General features: G+C 59.8%; 1 long non-coding RNA gene across 1 annotated transcript; it reads left to right on the top strand.

The window, feature by feature from the left end:
- Positions 1 to 572: 572 nt before the first annotated feature.
- On the top strand, positions 573 to 11,161 carry LOC135043499 (uncharacterized). Its single transcript, XR_010236351.1, has 3 exons — positions 573 to 660; positions 10,892 to 10,970; positions 11,069 to 11,161. It is a non-coding gene; the product is annotated as an uncharacterized LOC135043499 (long non-coding RNA).
- Positions 11,162 to 13,678: the final 2,517 nt, after the last annotated feature.

The following is a 13,678-nucleotide window of genomic DNA, read 5'->3' as shown; positions in this document are numbered from 1 at the left end:
CCCCCTATGTGTGTATACCGCCCCCCTATGTGTATATACTGCCCCCTATGTGTGTATACCGCCCCCCTATGTGTATATAGCGCCCCCTATGTGTAACACCCTGTATGAGCAGTGACAGCAGTGTGAGCAGCGCTGTGTGTGTGTATGACACGGGTAATATACTCTCCATGCACCACACACTGCAGCACATACACCCTGCCCGGCAGCAGAGGGGGCGGCGGCCATTACCTGGAGGAGACCGGGGGCGGAGCTCTGTGTACAGGAAGGGGCGGGGCTCTGTTTCCGGGCCACCGTTTGCATAGCGCATAGGATTATGGGTAGGGACAGCCGCAGTCACTAAGCAACCAGGAGCAGTCCCGCCCACCCTCCCGGTCATAAGGCGCAGCGTCCCGTCACTCATCATCCAGCCCCGCCTACTCTACACGCCATTGGTCGGAAAGTCCCGTCACTCATCGTGACGTGTATGGGAAGGAGAGTGGGCGGGGCTGCGAGCAATGGGCGGGGGAAATGTGAATGAGTGATTGGACCCTGCGACCAATAGCTAGAGGCAGGGGCGGGGCTGGCTGAGTGACGGGTTGCTGCAGCCTATGAGAGAGTGGGCGGGGCTGGTGGCTGATCCCATGCGATGAGTTAGGCGCTGACCCCGAAATACTGTCCCTGGTAACATCCCCCCCCCCCTCTCCTGTCTCCTCCCCCTGCCCCCCATACCCCCCTCCCCTGCTGCCCCCTGCCTCCCATACCCCCCCTACCCTGCTACCCCCTGCCTCCCATACCCCCCTACCCTGCTACCCCCTGCCCCCCATACCCCCCTCCCCTGCTGCCCCGTCTCCCATCCCCCCTCCCCTGCCTCCCATACCCCCCTCTCCTGCTGCCCCCTGCCTCCCATACCCCCCTCCCCTGCTGCCCCCTGCCTCCCATACCCCGCTCCCCTGCTGCCCCCTGCCTCTCATACCCCCCTCCCCTGCTGCCCCCCTGCCTCCCATACCTCCCTACCCTGCTACCCCCTGCCCCCCATACCCCCCTCCCCTGCTGCCCCGTCTCCCATCCCCCCTCCCCTGCCTCCCATACCCCCCTCTCCTGCTGCCCCCTGCCTCCCATACCCCCCTCCCCTGCTGCCCCCTGCCTCCCATACCCCGCTCCCCTGCTGCCCCCTGCCTCTCATACCCCCCTCCCCTGCTGCCCCCTGCCTCTCATACCCCCCTCCCCTGCTGCCCCCTGCCTCCCATACCCCCCCTCCTCTGCTGCCACCTGCCTCCCATACCCCCCTCCTCTCCTGACTCTTCCTCCTGCCCCCTGCCTACCATACCCCCCTCCCTTGCTGCCCCCTGCCTGCCTCCCATACCCCCCTCCCTTGCTGCCCGCTGCCTGCCTCCCATAACCCCCTGCCCTGCTGCCCCAGCCTCCCATACCCCCTCCCCTGCTGCTCCCTGCCTCCCATACCCCCCCCTGCTGCCCCCTGCCTGCCTCACATACCCCCCTCCTCTGCCTGCCTCCCATACCCCCCTCCCCTGCTGCCTCCCATACCCACCTCCCCTGCTGCCCCCTGCCTCCCATACCCCCCTCCCCTGCTGCCCCCTGCCTCCCATACCCCCCTCCCCTGCCTCCCATACCCCCTACCCTGCTGCCCCCTGCCTTCCATACCCCCCTCCCCTGCTGCCTCCCATACCCCTCTCCCCTGCTGCCCCCTGCCTCCCATACCCCCTCCCCTGCTGCCCCCTGCCTCCCATACCCCCCTCCCCTGCCTCCCATACCCCCCTCCCCTGCTGCCCCCTGCCTGCCTCCCATAACCCTCTCCTCTGCCTGCCTCCCATACCCCCATCCCCTGCTTCCCCCTGCCTCCCATACCCCCCTCCCCTGCTGCCTCCCATACCCACCTCCCCTGCTGCCTGCCTCCCATACCCACCTCCCCTGCTGCCCCCTGCCTCCCATACTCCCTTGCCCTGCTGCTCCCTGCCTGCCTCCCATACCCCCTCATCTTTCTCCCATACCCCCCTCCCTTGCTGCCCCCTGCCTGCCTCCCATAACCCCCTCCCCTGCCTGCCTCCCATAACCCCCTGCCCGGCTGCCCAAGCCTTCCATACCCCCCTCCCCTGCTGCCCCAGCCTCCCATACCCCCTCCCCTGCTGCTCCCTGCCTGCCATACCCCCTCCCCTGCTACCCCCTGCCTGCCTCCCTTACCCCCCTCCCCTGCTGCCTTCCATACCCCCTGCCCTGCGGCACCCAATACCCTGCTGCCCCTTGCCTGCCTCCCATACCACCCTCTCCTGCTTTCTCTGCCGGCCTCCCATACCCCCTCCCCTGCTGCCTCCTGCATCCCATACCCCCCTCCCCTGCTGCCCCCTGCCTCCCATACACCCTCTTCTGCTGCCTCCCATACCCTCTCCACTGCCTGCCTCCCATACCCCCCTCCCCTGCTGCTCCTGCCTCCCATACCCCCCTGCCCTGCTGTCCCCTGTCTGCTTCCCATACCCTCCTGCCCCCTGACTGCCTCCCCTACCCACCTCCCCTGCTGCCCCCTGCCTGCCTCCCATACCCCCCTGTCCTGCTGCTCCCTGCCTCCCATACCCCCCTCCCCTGCTGCTCCTGCCTCCCATACCCCCCTCCCCTGCTGCCCCTTAAACCCCCCTGCCTCCCATACCCCCATCTCCTTCTGCCCCTGCCTCCCATACCCTGCTCCCCTGCCTGCCTCCCGTACCCCCTCCCCTGCCTGCCTCCCATACCCCCCTCCCCTGCTGCTCCTGCCTCCCATACCCCCCTGCCCTGCTGCTCCCTGCCGCCACAGTTGTCCCAGCCTCCCATACCCCCCTGCCCTGCTGCTCCCTGCCTGCCATATCCCCCTCCCCTGCTGCCCCCTGCCTCCCATACCCCTCTGCCCTGCTGCCCCTTACACCCCCTGCCCTGCTCCCCTGCCTGCCTCCCATACCCCCCTCCCCTGCCTGCCTCCCATACCCCCTCCCCTGCCTGCATCCCATACCCCCCTGCCCTGCTGCTCCCTGCCTCCCCTGTTGCCCCAGCCTCCCATACCCCCCTCCCCTGCTGCACCCTATAAACCCTGCCCTGCCTGTCTTACCCCCTTCCCCTTCTGCCCCCTATACCTTACTGCCTCCCATACCCACCTACTGCTCCCTGCCTGTCATATCCACCTCCCCTGCTGCCCCCTGCCTCACAAACCCCCCGCCCCTGCTGCCTCCCATACCCCCCTCTCCTTCTGCCCCTTCCTCCCATACCCTCATCCCCTGCCTGCCTCCTATGCCCTGCTGCCCCCTGCCTGCCTCCCATACCCTGCTGCTCCCTGCCTTCCATACCGCCCTGTTGCTCCCTGCCACCACAGTTGCCCCAGCCTCCCATAACCCCCTCTCCTGCTGCCCCCTATACCCCCTCCCCTGCTGCTCCCTGCCTGCCATACCCCCTCCCCTGCTGCCCCCTATACCCTGCTGCCTCCCATGCCATCTCTCCTGCTGCCCCCTGCTTCCCATACCCCCTCCCCTGCCTGCCTCCCCTGCTGCCCCCTGCCTCCCATACCCCCTCCCCTGCCTGCCTCCCATATCCCCCTCATCTGCTGCCCCCTGCCTCCCATACCCCCCTGCCCTGCTGCCCCCTGCCTCCCATACCACCTCCCCTGCTGCCCTCTGCCTCCCATACCCCCCATCCCCTGCCTCCCATACCCCCTGCCCTGCTGCTCCCTGCCTCCCATACCCCCCTCCCCTGCTTCTCCTGCCTCCCATACCCCCCTGCCCTACTGCTCCCTGCCGCCACAGTTGTCCCAGCCGCCCATACCTCCCTGCCCTGCTGCTCCCTGCCTGCCATATCCCCCTCCCCTGCTGCCCCCTGCCTCCCAAACCCCCCTGCCCTGCTGCCCCTTATACCCCCCTACCCTGCTGCCCCTGCCTCCCATACCCCCCTCCCCTGCTGTCCCCTGCCTGCCTCCCATACCCCCTCCCCTGCCCCCTCCCCTGCCTGCCTCCCATACCCCCCTGCCCTGCTGCTCCCTGCCTCCCCTGTTGCCCCAGCCTCCCATACCCCCCTCCCCTGCTGCCCCTATACGCCCTGCCTGCCTTACCCCCTCCCCTTCTGCCCCCTATACCCTGCTGCCTCCCATACCCATCTACTGCTCCCTGCCTGTCATACCCACCTCCCCTGCTGCCCCCTTCCTCACAAACCCCCCTCCCCTGCTGCCTCCCATACCCCCCTCTCCTTCTGCCCCTTCCTCCCATAGCCCCCTGTCCTGCTGCTCCCTGCCTCCCATACCCCCCTCCCCTGCTTCTCCTGCCTCCCATACCCCCCTGCCCTGCTGCTCCCTGCCGCCACAGTTGTCCCAGCCTCCCATACCTCCCTGCCCTGCTGCTCCCTGCCTCCCCTGCTGCCCCCTGCCTCCCATACCCCCCTGCCCTGCTGCTCCCTGCCTCCCATACCCCCATCTCATTCTGCCCCTGCCTCCCATACCCCGCTCCCCTGCTGCCCCCTGCCTGCCTCCCATACCCCCTCCCCTGCCTGCCTCCCATACCCCCCTGCCCTGCTGCTCCCTGCCTCCCCTGTTGCCCCAGCCTTCCATACCCCCCTCCCCTGCTGCACCCTATACACCCTGCCCTGCCTGCCTTACCCCCCTCCCCTTCTGCCCCCTATACCTTGCTGCCTCCCATACTCACCTACTGCTCCCTGCCTGTCATACCCACCTCCCCTGCTGCCACCTGCCTACAAACCCCCCTCCCTTGCTGCCTCCCATACCCCCCTCTCCTTCTGCCCCTTCCTCCCATACCCTCCTCCCCTGCCCTGCTGCCCCCTGCCTGCCTCCCATACCCCCCTGCCCTACTGCTCCCTGCCTCCCATACCCCCCTCCCCTGCTGCTCAGGCCTCCCATACCGCCCTGTTGCTCCCTGCCACCACAGTTGCCCCAGCCTCCCATAACCCCCTCTCCTGCTGCCCCCTATACCCCCTACCCTGCTGCTCCCTGCCATACCCCCTCCCCTGCTGCCCCCTATACCCTGCTGCCTCCCATGCCATCTCTCCTGCTGCCCCCTGCTTCCCATACCCCCTCCCCTGCCTGCCTCCCATACCCCCCTCCCCTGCTGCCCCCTGCCTCCCATACCCCCTCCCCTGCCTGCCTCCCATCTTCCCCTCATCTGCTGCCCCCCTGCCTCCCATACCCCCCTGCCCTGCTGCCCCCTGCCTCCCATACCCCCTCCCCTGCTGCCCTCTGCCTCCCATACCCCCCATCCCCTGCTGCCCCCCTGCCTGCCTCCCATACCCCCCTGTCCTGCTGCTCCCTGCCTCCCATACCCCCCTCCCCTGCTTCTCCTGCCTCCCATACCCCCTGCCCTACTGCTCCCTGCCGCCACAGTTGTCCCAGCCTCCCTCCCATACCTCCCTGCCCTGCTGCTCCCTGCCTGCCATATCCCCCTCCCCTGCTGCCCCCTGCCTCCCAAACCCCCCTGCCCTGCTGCCCCTTATACCCCCCTACCCTGCTGCCCCTGCCTCCCATACCCCCATCTCCTTCTGCCCCTGCCTCCCATACCCCGCTCCCCTGCCTGCCTCCCATACCCCCCCCCTGCCTGCCTCCCATACCCCCCTGCCCTGCTGCTCCCTGCCTCCCCTGTTGCCCCAGCCTCCCATACCCCCCTCCCCTGCTGCCCCTATACACCCTGCCTGCCTTACCCCCTCCCCTTCTGCCCCTATACCCTGCTGCCTCCCATACCCATCTACTGCTCCCTGCCTGTCATACCCACCTCCCCTGCTGCCCCCTTCCTCACAAACCCCCCTCCCCTGCTGCCTCCCATACTCCCCTCTCCTTCTGCCCCTTCCTCCCATACCCCCATGTCCTGCTGCTTCCTGCCTCCCATACCCCCCTCCCCTGCTTCTCCTGCCTCCCATACCCCCCTGCCCTGCTGCTCCCTGTCGCCACAGTTGTCCCAGCCTCCCATACCTCCCTGCCCTGCTGCTCCCTGCCTGCCATATCCTGCTGCCCCCTGCCTCCCATACCCCCCTGCCCTGCTGCCCCCTGCCTCCCATACCCCCATCTCATTCTGCCCCTGCCTCCCATACCCCGCTCCCCTGCTGCCCCCTGCCTGCCTCCCATACCCCCTCCCCTGCCTGCCTCCCATACCCCCCTGCCCTGTTGCCCCAGCCTCCCATACCCCGCTCCCCTGCTGCCCCTATACACCCTGCCCTGCCTTGCCTGCCTTACCCCCTCCCCTTCTGCCCCCTATACCCTGCTGCCTCCCATACCCACCTACTGCTCCCTGCCTGTCATATCCACCTCCCCTGCTGCCCCCTGCCTCCCTCACAAACCCCCCTCCCCTGCTGCCTTCCATACCCCCCTCTCCTTCTGCCCCTTCCTCCCATACCCTCCTCCCCTGCTGCCCCCTGCCTGCCTCCCATGCCCTGCTGCCCCTTGCCTGCCTCCCATACCTCCCTACCCTGCTGCTCCCTGCCTCCCATACCCCCCTCCCCTGCTGCTCTGGCCTCCCATACCGCCCTGTTGCTCCCTGCCACCACAGTTGCCCCAGCCTTCCATAACCCCCTCCCCTGCTGCCCCCTGCCTGCCATACCCCCCTCCCCTGCTGCCCCCTATACCCTACTGCCTCCCATACCACCTCTCCAGCTGCCCCCTGCTTCCCATACCCCCTCCCCTGCCTGCCTCCCATACCCCCTCCCCTGCTGCCCCCTACCTCCCATACCGCCCTCCCCTGCCTGCCTCCCATACCCCCCTCCCCTGCTGCCCTCTGCCTCCCATACCCCCATCCCCTGCTGCTCTGGCCTCCCATACCCCTCTGCCCTGCTGTTCCCTGCCTGCCTCCCATACCCCCCACTCCTGCTGCTCCCTGCCTCCCATACCGCCCTCCCCTCCCTCCTCTTTTGCCCCAGCCTCCCATACCTCCCCGTGCTGCCCCCTATACCCCCTGCCCTGCTGCTCCCTTCCTGCCATACCCCCCTCCTCTGCTGCCCCCTATACCCTGCTGCCTCCCATACCACCCACTCCTGCTGCCCCGGCCTCCCATACCCCCCTCCCCTGCTGCCCCCTGCCTCCCATACCACCCTCCCCTGCTGCCCCCTGCCTCCCATACCCCCTCCCCTGCTGCCCCCTGCCTTCCTGTTTGTCACCTGCTGGGGTAAGACGGGCATATCCATGTCTGTGTGTGTAATTACCAAAGATATCAGTGATGACACTAGGACTGCTGGGAATGGGACATTATACAGTAACACCAGGGGACATGTCTGGGTGATGACTGCTGGGAATGGGACATTATACAGTAACACCGGGGGATGTGTCTGGATGATGACTGGAGAGGTGACTGCTGGGAATGGGACATTTTACAGTAACACCAGGGGATGTGTCTGGGTGATGACTGGAGAGGTGACTGCTGGGAATGGTACATTATACAGTAACACAGGGGGACGTGTAAGGGTGATGACCGGAGAGGTGATTGCTGGGAATGGGGCATTATACAGTAACAGCAGGGGACGTGTCTGGGTGATGACCGGAGAGGTGACTGCTGGGAATGGGTCACTATACAGTAACACCGGGGGACGTGTCTGGGTGGTGACTGGAGAGGTGACTGCTGGGAATGGGGCATTATACAGTAACACCAGGGGATGTGTCTGGATGGTGACTGCTGGAAATGGGTAATTATACAGTAACGCCAGGGGATGTGTACGGGTGATGACCGGAGAGGGGACTGCTGGGAATGGGACATTATACAGTAACGCAAGGGAATGTGTACGGGTGATGACCGGAGAGGGGACTGCTGGGAATGGGACATTATACAGGAACATCTGGGATGTATCTGGGTGATGACTGTAGAGGTGACTGCTGGGAATGGGACATTATACAGTAACACCAGGGGACGTGTCTGGGTGATGACTGGAGAGGTGACTGCTGGGAATGGGACATTATACAGGAACATCTGGGATGTATCTGGGTGATGACTGTAGAGGTGACTGCTGGGAATGGGACATTATACAGTAACACCAGGGGACGTGTCTGGGTGATGACTGGAGAGGTGACTGCTGGGAATGGGACATTATACAGTAACACCAGGGGATGTGTCTGGGTGGTGACTGCTGGGAATGGGACATTATACAGTAACGCCAGGGGATGTGTCTGGGTGATGACTGGAGAGGTGACTGCTGGGAATGGGACATTATACAGTAACACCAGGGGATGTGTCTGGGTGGTGACTGGAGAGGTGACGGCAGGGTATGGGGCATTATACAGTAACACCAGGGGATGTGTCTGGGTGGTGACTGCTGGGAATGGGACATTATACAGTAACGCCAGGGGATGTGTCTGGGTGATGACTGGAGAGGTGACTGCTGGGAATGGGACATTATACAGTAACACCAGGGGACGTGTCTGGGTGTTGACCGGAGAGGTGATTGCTGGGAATGGGACATTATACAGTAACACCAGGGGACGTGTCTGGGTGATGACCGGAGAGGTGACTGCTGGGAATGGGTCACTATACAGTAACACCGGGGGACGTGTCTGGGTGGTGACTGGAGAGGTGACTGCTGGGAATGGGGCATTATACAGTAACGCCAGGGGATGTGTCTGGGTGGTGACTGCTGGGAATGGGACATTATACCGTAACGCCAGGGGATGTGTACGGGTGATGACTGGAGAGGTGACTGCTGGGAATGGAGCATTATACAGTAACACCAGGGGATGTGTCTGGGTGATGACTGGAGAGGTGACTGCTGGGAATGGAGCATTATACAGTAACACCAGGGGATGTGTCTGGGTGGTGAGTGGAGAGGTGACTGCTGGGAATGGGGCATTATACAGTAACGCCAGGGGATGTGTCTGGGTGATGACTGGAGAGGTGACTGCTGGGAATGGGACATTATACAGGAACATCTGGGATGTATCTGGGTGATGACTGTAGAGGTGACTGCTGGGAATGGGACATTATACAGTAACACCAGGGGACGTGTCTGGGTGATGACTGGAGAGGTAACTGCTGGGAATGGGACATTATACAGTAACACCAGGGGATGTGTCTGGGTGGTGACTGCTGGGAATGGGACATTATACAGTAACGCCAGGGGATGTGTCTGGGTGGTGACTGGAGAGGTGACTGCTGGGTATGGGGCATTATACAGTAACACCAGGGGATGTGTCTGGGTGGTGACTGCTGGGAATGGGACATTATACAGTAACGCCAGGGGATGTGTCTGGGTGATGACTGGAGAGGTGACTGCTGGGAATGGGACATTATACAGTAACACCAGGGGACGTGTCTGGGTGATGACCGGAGAGGTGATTGCTGGGAATGGGACATTATACAGTAACACCAGGGGACGTGTCTGGGTGATGACCGGAGAGGTGACTGCTGGGAATGGGTCACTATACAGTAACACCGGGGGACGTGTCTGGGTGGTGACTGGAGAGGTGACTGCTGGGAATGGGGCATTATACAGTAACGCCAGGGGATGTGTCTGGGTGGTGACTGCTGGGAATGGGACATTATACAGTAACACCAGGGGATGTGTCTGGGTGATGACTGGAGAGGTGACTGCTGGGAATGGAGCATTATACAGTAACACCAGGGGATGTGTCTGGGTGGTGACTGGAGAGGTGACTGCTGGGAATGGGGCATTATACAGTAACGCCAGGGGATGTGTCTGGATGGTGACTGCTGGAAATGGGCCATTATATAGTAACGCCAGGGATGTGTCTGGGTGGTGACTGCTGGAAATGGGTAATTATACAGTAACGCCAGGGGATGTGTACGGGTGATGACTGGACAGGTGACTGCTGGGAATGGGACATTATACAGTAACACCAGGGGATGTGTACGGGTGATGACCGGAGAGGTAACTGCTGGGAATGGGACATTATACAGTAACGCCAGGGGATGTGTCTGGGTGGTGACTGCTGGGAATGGGACATTATACAGTAACACCGGGGGACGTGTCTGGGTGATGACTGGAGAGGTGACTGCTGGGAATGGGGCATTATACAGTAACACCGGGGGATGTGTCTGGGTGATGACTGGAGAGGTGACTGCTGGGAATGGGACATTATACAGTAACACCGGGGGACGTGTCTGGGTGATGACTGGAGAGGTGACTGCTGGGAATGGGGCATTATACAGTAACACCAGGGAATGTGTCTGGGTGATGACTGGAGAGGTGACTGCTGGGAATGGGACATTATACAGTGACACCGGGGGACGTGTCTGGGTGATGACTGGAGAGGTGACTGCTGGGAATGGGACATTATACAGTAACACCAGGGGATGTGTCCGGGTGATGACTGGAGAGGTGACTGCTGGGAATGGGACATTATACAGTAACACCAGGGGATGTGTATGGGTGATGACTGGAGAGGTGACTGCTGGGAATGGGACATTATACAGTAACGCCAGGGGAGGTGTCTGGGTGGTGACTGCTGGGAATGGGACATTATACAGTAACACCAGGTGACGTGTCTGGGTGATGACTGGAGAGGTGACTGCTGGGAATGGGACATTATACAGTAACGCCAGGGGATGTGTCTGGGTGGTGACTGCTGGGAATGGGACATTATACAGTAACACCGGGGGACGTGTCTGGGTGATGACTGGAGAGGTGACTGCTGGGAATGGGACATTATACAGTAACACCAGGTGACGTGTCTGGGTGATGACTGGAGAGGTGACTGCTGGGAATGGGGCATTATACAGTAACACCAGGGGATGTGTCTGGGTGATGACTGGAGAGGTGACTGCTGAGAATGGGGCATTATACAGTAACACCAGGGGATGTGTCTGGGTGATGACTGGAGAGGTGACTGCTGGGATTGGGGCATTATACAGTAACACCGGGTGATGTGTCTGGGTGATGACTGTATCACTGTGTGTGTCAGGTTCCTATAAGGTGTCAGGATGTCACTGTCTATGTCTCCATGCAGGAGGGGGAGTATATAGAGGAACACAGGGGTCTGTACAAGGACGTGATGATGGAGAATAACCGGCCCCTCACATTACTGGGTAAGAGGAGACTGTCATGTATTGTACAGGGGAGAGCAGGTATGGGGCCTGATAATCACATATATACACTGTACTCAGTCTCTGTGTGTCTCCTACAGGTGGACCCAGTAACAGAGATACCCCAGAGAGATGTCCCCGTCCTCTGTATTCCCAGGACTGTACAGAGGAGAATCACAGGATCCCACAGGAGGATCAGGTAGGTTGGATTTAGGGTCTCACCAATATACCAAAGTGACCATCACTATATGATCTGTAGAGGAGCTGTGTGTTTTATACACTGATATTATACTGTTTCACCTCAGTTTAATCTGAATGTATGCAAATGTCATTATAGTGTTGTGGTTTTTTTTTCTGCTGCAGGGTACACTGGGTTCCACAGGGAGTAACGTTGGGGTGTAGAGTAGGATCTTGATCCGAGGCACCAACAGGCTAAAAGTTGTGACTGTTCCCAGAGTGCATAGCTCCGCCTGCTCTATAACCCCGCCTCTGTGCACAGGAGCTCAGTTTTGTAGTTGGTGCCATGCAGTGCAGGCATACAACAGACGGGCTGCTCCAGCAGTCCTCAGATGAGCTTTTTTAAGTGAAAAATGAAGACTTCAACGGCTGCACGCCGGAGAGTGGAGCCTCCATCCAGAAGTATTTCAACTCCTCGTGGACAAATGGGGCCTTCCAGATGTGGACCTGATGGCATCTCGACACAATCACAATTTTCCGGTCTTCAGAACAAGGACAAGGGATCCTCAAGCAGCGTTCGTGGATGCACTGGCAATTCCATGGAACTTTCGTCTGCAACACGTGTTCCCTCCGTTGTCACTCCTGCCCAGAGTAATAAGGAAGTTCAAGCAAGAAGGAGGAATCCTACTTCTGATCGCTCCAGCGTGGCCCAGACGGCATTGCTTCTCAGACCTTCAGGGTCTATTGATAGAGCGTCCCCTTCTTCTTCCACAGTGCCCAGATCTCCTCGTTCAGGGCCCCTGTGTATAACAGGATTTGGCCCGGTTAGCTTTGACGGCGTGGCTCTTGGAGCTTCCATTCTGAGGGCCAAAGGATTTTCTGAGGCGGTCATTCAAACTATGTTGAAGGCCTGGAAACTGGCTTCTGCTCTGGTTTATCATAGGGTCTGGAATTCTTACTTTGCTTGGTGCACCACTAACAATCATGATGCTTACAAATGAAGTACCGCCAAACTTTTGGCCTTTCTACAACAGGGCCTGGACTTGGGGCTTCGTCTAGCCGCCTCCAAGGTTTATATTTTTACCTTGTCGGTTTGGTTGCAGAGGAAAATTGCGACTCTACCTGATGTTCATACATTCACTCAGGGTGTGTTGCAGAATCAACCTCCTTACGTCCCGCATGTGGCTCCTTGGGACTTGTCGGTTGTTCTGGAGGCGTTACAAGGGTCTCCCTTTGAGCCTCTTGAATCTGCAGACCTTAAGTGGCTTTCTCTTAAGGTATAGTTTTTGCTGGCTATTGCCACTGCTAGACGGGTTTCGGATTTGGGTGCCTTGTCTTGTAGGTCCCCCATATCTGATTTTTCACCGTGAACGGGCGGTTCTTAGAACACGTCCTGGGTACCTACCTAAGGTGGTTTTTCTTTCCACCTTAATCAGGAGATTGTGGTTCCTGCCTTTGCCTCTCCTGAATTGTCTTCCAAAGAGTGGTCTTTGGATGTGGTACGTATCCATGTGAAGAGAACTGCCTCCATTCGGAAGTCTGATTCTCTCTTTGTACTGTTTGGTTTTCACAAATGTGGCTGTCCTGCTCACAAGCAGACCTTGGCCAGATGGATTAGAATGGTGATTGCACATGCTTATGTACAGGCTGGTCGTCCAGCTCCTGCCACTATCAATGCCCATTCTATTCTGTTTGTTGGACCTTCTTGGGCGGCCCGCCGTGGTGCAACCCTTGAACACGTTCGTAAGGTTCTATGCCTTCGATACTTCCGCCTCCCAGGATGCTTCCTTTGGACGTCGGGTTCTTGTGCCCGCTACAGTGCATCCCCTCCCATGAGGAACTGCTTTAGGACATCCCCGATGTTGTTCCCCGTGGAACCCAGTGTACTCCGCAGCAGAAAACAAGATTTATGGTAAGAACTTACAGTTGTTAAATCTTTCTGCGAGGTACACTGGGTTTCCCCAGGGCGCCCACCCTGACGCACTTGGCTTCTTTTGGTTGGTATGGCATTAGCCGCTGACACCTTCTCCTGTCGTGAGATGTGGTGTATGTGGCTATTAATGATTGTCATCTCTTTTACCTGCTACTGCATTGGACTGGTTAACAAAAACGGAACTCCTGTGTACGGAGGCGGGGTTATAGAGGAGGCGGCACTATGCATTCTGGGAACGGTCAAAGCTTTTATCCTGTTGGTGGCTCGGATCAAGATCATACTCTACACCCCAATGTTATTCCCTGTGGAACCCAGTGTACCTCGCAGAAAGATTTAACAGTAAAATCTCGTTTTTTTGCTTTTTTTTTTTAGGTAGAACGTGTGTCTGATATTAAAACAGAAAATATAGAGGGAGAAGAAGAGACGTATCTAACTATTATAAAGGCAGAAGATACAGATGAAGAAGAAGAGATGTATCTAACTGTTATAAAGGTAGAAGATACAGAGGGAGAAGAAGAGACGTATGTGAGAGGTGATCAGCAGTGTAAGGAGGAGGAGATCCCTACAGATATCAGCACAGGTGAGTAATAAACACTTATTA

Source organism: Pseudophryne corroboree, unplaced genomic scaffold, assembly GCF_028390025.1.
Source record: "Pseudophryne corroboree isolate aPseCor3 unplaced genomic scaffold, aPseCor3.hap2 scaffold_868, whole genome shotgun sequence".
NCBI lineage: Eukaryota > Metazoa > Chordata > Amphibia > Anura > Myobatrachidae > Pseudophryne > Pseudophryne corroboree.
Note: the sequence above shows the minus strand (reverse complement) of the source record. Positions and strands in the feature narration are given on the sequence as shown.